The sequence below is a fragment of the Lygodium microphyllum genome, unplaced genomic scaffold (assembly GCF_053477565.2).
Source record: "Lygodium microphyllum isolate KBCC unplaced genomic scaffold, Lygodium_microphyllum_v1.1.10 scaffold_68, whole genome shotgun sequence".
In the NCBI taxonomy this organism is placed as follows: Eukaryota; Viridiplantae; Streptophyta; class Polypodiopsida; order Schizaeales; family Lygodiaceae; genus Lygodium; species Lygodium microphyllum.
In genome coordinates this window covers 491,067-497,870 of record NW_028229551.1, presented here as the reverse complement: position 1 = coordinate 497,870, position 6,804 = coordinate 491,067, and positions in this window count along the sequence as shown.

Below are 6,804 nucleotides of genomic sequence, written 5' to 3'. Positions count from 1 at the left end.
CCTGGAACAACCTACATGTATGAGGAGCTTTTCGAAGATCAGTATGCTAGATACGAGGACTACACGTGCGAAGATAGGAGACAACAGTTGGAAGGCTATGGAGAGCAAGCGTTTGATCTAGAGTATGAAGCCAAGTATGCGCATGGAGAATCAACTTGGGAAGAGAAAGACAGCTATTACCAGGGCTATTATGATCAACCTTTTGAACCAGGATACGAAGCAGATGCAGAGGAAGGGCAAGGTGGAAGTGAGGAGGCCTGCGGGCCGTATTATATAGAGAATGACCACATAATTGATCCAGTACAACCAGTATGGAAAAATGAGTCTAGTTTTGTGTTTGAAGGAGTGTTGGTGGAGGAGTGCGCGGAAGAGAAGACGACCTGCGGGTCAGATCCATTACCGGAAGGGGTAGTTTTGGAGGAGTGCTCAATGAGGGGCGAGGCAAAAGATGCCAAGACCCAAACAGATGATTCTTTGGAGGGCAGGTTGGATGGACTGGGGGATGAGGAGATGGAAGATGTTGGCGGGGATGAAGAGGAAGACTCCTGTACCCGGAGGGAGGATAAAGAAATCGGGACAGACATCGGAACTCCTGCACCTGGGGGGAGTATAAATAATCCGGGACAGGTGGAACGGTCTGGAACTGAAGAACGGGTTGAGCCCGATTATGTTGATGAGGAGATCGGAGGGAAAGTGGAAAGGAGCGGAATGGGGCTAGAGGCCATGTTACTGAATGAAGAAGCCGAATGGCTGACTCTGGAGGAACTCGTGAGCCGCGAGTATAAACGAATGGCCGAAAATGAGGAGCTTGTGGAAGAACTCGTGAGCCACGAGTCTAAACGAACGGCCAAACAGGATAAGCTCGTGAGCCGTGAGGATAAAGAAACGGCCGTGTATGGAGAGGAGAGCGGAGGAGAAGGCATGGTACTCGTGAGCCGCGAGGATAAAGAAACGGCCGTGCATAGGGAAAGGGATGAGGAAGAAGGCATAGTACTCGTGAGCCGCGAGGATAAAGAAACGGCCGTGTGTGGAGAAAGGGTTGTAGGAGAAGGCATGGTACTCGTGAGCCGCGAGGATAAACTAACGGCCGGCACAATACTCGTGAGCCGCGAGGATAAAGAAATGGCCGTGTGTGGAGAGAAGGGTGGAGGAGAAGGCATAATACTCGTGAGCCGCGAGGATAAAGAAACGGCCGGATGTGGAGTAGAGAAGGGAGAAGGCATGGTACTCGTGAGCCGCGAGGATAAACTAACGGCCGTGTGTAGGGAAAAGGATGAGGAAGAAGGCAGAATACTTGTGAGCCGCGAGGATAAAGAAACGGCCGTGTGTAGGGAAAGGGATGAGGAAGAAGGCAGAAGACTCGTGAGCCGCGAGGATAAAGAAACGGCCGTGCATGGAGTGGAAAGTGGAGGAGAAAGCAGAAGACTCGTGAGCCGCGAGGATAAACGAATGGCCGAGTGTGGGGAAGAACAGGATGGAGAAGAGAGGAAAGGTACGAAGGAGCGGGCAAAGAAAAAACCTATTGATACTGCAAGACTCAAGGCGAAGGGGGAGACAGCAGAGTCGATCCCGGAGCCCCAACAAACCAAGTCAGCTAGCAAGGGAAGGCATGTAAGCTTCAGCAATGAGCTGCAGGTGTTCTCTTGCGAAACTGATGCGGTCAGAGAGTGTGCAAAAGTGGCTGATTACGAGGGAAGCGAGGCCTCATACAGCAGAGAAGACGGGGGTACTGGGGTGCCCCTTGTGTGGACAGATGGCGACGAGTGGATCTTCTGGAATGGGACTCAAGTCGCGGAGGTGCACGAGGCTGGGGACCTTGTACTTCGGATGAGAGTGTCTTTCAGGGAGTCTACTTCAAACTTGAAGTCTACTTGCACGTTCAAACCCATTCCGGTCTCAGGGCCAAAGGGGTGCAACTTGCTAGGTGACATCATCGTGGTCGGATGGCTTCATGATCGAGCTGAGCAAGTTGCGCGGAGGCTTCACCCTCCAGAGGATCAAAGTCAGATTCGGCTCAATAAGGAGCCTAACTCATCTGCCGAGGCCAAGTGTGAAGGTTTGGTCTCAACGTGTGCCTATAAGGTTTATCTCGGCAAGAGAAGGCCAACGCTCTCAGCCAAAGAAATGGACTTGGCTGTGAGGGCAAGGCGGTATGCGGCAACCCCGTGTTTCGACTTGTGCAAGCTATCCTGTTCTTACTTGCAAAATCAGGCCATTCAGGGCAATTTCGAGGTGGACACAGCGAGAGAGATGGCCCTCGCGTTGCAAGCTAGACGGTTTGATGGCTTTCATCAAGCCCATCTAACTTACAAGCAGGTGATCCAGCTCAATTCGGCCAAGTGGGGCCTCTTAGTGCAAGCCGGCGCAGTATGGCAACCTTGTAGCAATGGCCTCTGCATTTACTTGCGCATCATAGAGATAGATCGGGCCAGAGAGGGCCAACACAAAAGGCTTCGGTAGACGTGTGCGCTCAAGTCGAATGTGGCCAAGCAGGGCTCAAAACGTAGAAGGATAAAACACGCGGGGATAATGGACCTCGCCAGGAGAGCGCGCCGACACTCAGCACCACAGGTAAAATCTAAGCGCTTTGCAGGTAAACTCCCGAAGATCCGTGCCAGACAGGGCACTTCAAGAAGGAAAAGAAAGACCAGGGACGGTGCGGCTAATTGGGATCGGGCGTTCCGCGCAAGGCGACATGCGGTTTATGCAAAGAGGCGATCTACTGCTGAAGGAGCCGCAAAGTCCAACATCCCACACACACCACGAAGAACTAAGGCGCGGGGTGGTGGACTACTCCATGTGGGAGCAATGGATAGAGAAAGAAGAGCAAAGAGGTACGTGGCCTTACAGCGCATCACCACGACTTCCTCCAACCAGGCTTCATCAGATGATCCGGCTATAAAGAGCCCAATTGAAGAAGGAGCTTGCAACGCCAACACCGCACTTTAGCATTGGGAAGATTCAACCGGGCGAAGGCGTTACAAGGCGGCTTGTAAGTATACTTGAGAGCATAACTATGTAGGGGCATTCGTATAGTTACCTTCACTTTTTTGAAGCTAGGTAAGAGGGTTGGGTTTATTCTTGTAAATAACAAACTCTTAGTACCTACTCAACTCGAAGTGGGCTTCGAGTTTTTTGTAGGGGGGGTGTGTATAGGGGAGGTACCCTACTCGAGGCTTGGCTCTCCTTGGGCGCGTCGCGGCATGGGGCTGTAGTGCGTGTCGCTTGGGCATGGTTAAGTGGCTCGGGGCTTCCCCCAGGAATAGGTGAGTGGGGATGGTGAGTGCAAACAGTGAGAGTGAGGGGGAAAAGGGTAGTCTTTTTATGGGGCGAGAGGTGAGTGGGGTGTTGTGCTACCACAAAGGGTTTCGGAGGTGCGTCCTTGCGTGAGCACCAAAAACTTTCAAGTGCCTTGAGGAAAAAGCTCCTTGCCCGTTGGGGGGAGACATCATGGTGGACTGTGAAACCGTGTCGCGTTGCCGTGCCGTGTCGCGCTGAGGCGCCGTGTTGAGTTGAGAAACCGTGCCGTGTTATGTTGAGGACCCATGTCACGTTATGGTGATATGTCGTGTTGGGGTGCCATGTTGAGGCCCAAAGGGCGTGATATGCCATGTTTTGATGTGTTATGGTGCCGAGGCATGTTGTGGTGGTTTTTGGGGTCCGTGACAACACCTATAGGGGAGGTACCCTACTCGAGGCTTGGCTCTCCTTGGGCGCGTCGCGGCATGGGGCCGTAGTGCGTGTCGCTTGGGCATGGTTAAGTGGCTCGGGGCTTCCCCCAGGAATAGGTGAGTGGGGACGGTGAGTGCAAACAGTGAGAGTGAGGGGGATGGGTAGTCTTTTTCATGGGGAGAGAGGTGAGTGGGGTGTTGGCCCATTATGAAGGGTTTCATGCATGAGCCCTTGCGTAAGCACCAGAAACTTTCGAGTGCCTTGAGGAAAAAGCTCCTTGCCCGTTGGGGGGAGATATCATGGTGGACTGTGAAACCGTGTCGCGTTGCTATGCCGTGTCGCGCCGAGGCGTCGTGGTGGGTTGAGAAACCCGTGCCGTGTTATGTTGGGAACCATGTCGTGCTATGGTGAGGAGCCGTGTTATGGTGCCATGTTGAGGCCCAAGGGGCGTAATATGCCACGTTTTGATGTGCTATGGGGCCGAGTCATGTTGTGGTGGTTTTTGGAGTCCGTGACACTTGGTATCAGAGCAGGACCCCCGTGACGCATCCGAGGCGTCCGGAGACGGGGGAGGGGTAAAACAGGCGAAAATTCAAAAAATTTCAGAAAAATTTGAAAAAAATCATAAAAAATTCAAAAAAATTCAAAAATTCATAAAAATTTCAAAAAATGGGAAAAAGCAAGAAAAGTGGGAAAAAAGTCAAAAATGACCCAAAAGATGAAGAAAAAGAGCGTAACGAAGCCCAGAAGCTGAGAATTGAGAATTTGTATGCTTCGAAAAATAAGGTGTTGGCTCAATGGTTTGACTGCGAAGATGAACGGAGGATTTTGTGGGCTACAAAGGTGAATTGGGTGCAAAAAGGATATAATTTTTCTAAAGAGGAAGAAAGTGATTTGGAAAGGAGATTAGCGGGAGTGAAAGACAAACAGGGCGACATCAAGACACTACTGCGAGCGGTGAATGGAAAAATCAATGAATGGGTCGAAGAACACAGAAGTAATACAAGAATTGATTTGTTACTCTTGGAGCGCGATTTAAGAATGGAGATCTTTGAAGAGTATGGGGAGGGGGTAGCTGGAGACAAGATGCCAGATGAGAAAGGAAAAGCTGCGAAACCCCAAGCAAGTCAAGCGAAGCCATGTGTTCAAAAGACAAACCTGAGTGGTAATGTGCCAAATGAAAAGTGCAAAGCTACAAAAATTCAAGTAACTCAAGAAAAGGCGAGTGCTCAAAAGAAGAATTCTAGTAGCAAGAGTGAGGTGAGGGAGGACGACGGAAGTGATAGGGATGCAGAGGCTAGGAGTCAGTTGGCTAATGCTAAAAAGCTATTATCTAGTGGAACATTGAGTACACAAGAATGCAATGCATTACAACAGGTGATGTATCTATTGAAGAAGAAGCTGGCGGAGCGCGAAGGTCAATATGAGAAAGATGCCAGGCTGCCAGAGGCCATGAGCGGATCGGAGGACGAAGATTCAGAGACCGGGAAACCGGACGCATATGAAGAGGAGCCATGGTTAGAGGAGAGAATAGATTGGGAGGCCGAATTGAAGATCCGTGAACAGATAATAGAAGAGGCAAATCAAAGGGAAAGAGAAAGGGCCATGTTATACGAAGATTCAGGCCAGTTCGATGATGCAGTGATGGAAGAAGGGTGTGAAGGGGGTCACTGGGATGAAAGAGAAGAGTGGGTGGCAAGTGTGCCATACCATGATCATTGTGACGAACCTACAGAGAGTTACATGTATGAGGAGCCTTTTGAAGATCAATATATTAGATACGAAGACTACACGTGGAAAGAGAGCGAACAACGACTGGAAGGCTATGAGGAACAAGGGTTTGATCCAGACTATGAAGCCAATCATGCACACGGAAAGACAACCTGGGAAGAGGAAAGGGACTATCAAGATGATTATGACAAAGTTTCAGAACCAGGGTATGAAGCGGATGCGGACGAGTGGCAGAGTGAAAACGAGGAGGCCTACGGGCCGTATTATGAAGAGAATGACCGCTTGTTTTATTCGGAGCAGCCAATATGGGCAAATGAGTCCAGTTTATTGTTTGATGGAGTGCTGGTGGAGGAGTGCGCGGAAGAGAAGACGACCTGCGGGTCAGATCCATTACCAGAAGGGGTGGTTCTAGAGGAGTGCACATGGAAGGGCGAGGCAAAGGAAGCCGAGCCACAAGCAGATGATACTTCGGAACGAGCAGCGGAGGGATTGGATGAGGAGATGGAAGATGTTGGCGGGGATGAAGAGGAAGACTCCTGTACCCAGAGGGAGGATAAAGAAATCGGGACAGGTATCGAAACTCCTGCACCTGGGGGGAGTATAAACAATCCGGGACAGGTGGAACCGTTTGATGCTAGAGAACGGGTTGAGCCCGAGTATGTTGTTGAAGAGATGGGAGGGAAAGTGGAAAGGAGTGGAATGGGGCTAGAAGCCATGCTACCGAATGAAGAGGCCGAATGGCCAACTGTGGAAGAACTCGTGAGCCGCGAGTCTAAACTAACGGCCGAATGTGATGAGCTTGTGGAAGAACTCGTGAGCCGCGAGTCTAAACGAATGGCCAAACAGGTTAAGCTCGTGAGCCGCGAGGATAAAGAAACGGCCGTATGTGGAGAGAGGGATGAGGGAGAAGGCACGGTACTCGTGAGCCGCGAGGATAAACTAACGGCCGGCACAATACTCATGAGCCGCGAGGATAAAGAAACGGCCGTGTGTAGGGAAGGGAATGAGGAAGAAGGCATGGTACTCGTGAGCCGCGAGGATAAACTAACGGCCGGCACAATACTCGTGAGCCGCGAGGATAAAGAAATGGCCGTGTGTGGAGAGGAGAGCGAAGGAGAAGGCAGAATACTCGTGAGCCGCGAGGATAAAGAAACGGCCGTGTGTGGAGTGGAGAGCGGAGGAGAAGGCATAGTACTCGTGAGCCGCGAGGATAAAGAAACGGCCGTGTGTAGGAAAAGGGATGAGGAAGAAGGCATGGTACTCGTGAGCCGCGAGGATAAACGAATGGCCGAGTGTATAGTGGAGAGTGGAGAAGGCACAATACTCGTGAGCCGCGAGGATAAAGAAACGGCCGGATGTGGAGTGGAGAGTGGAGGAGAAAGCAGAAGACTCGTGAGCCGC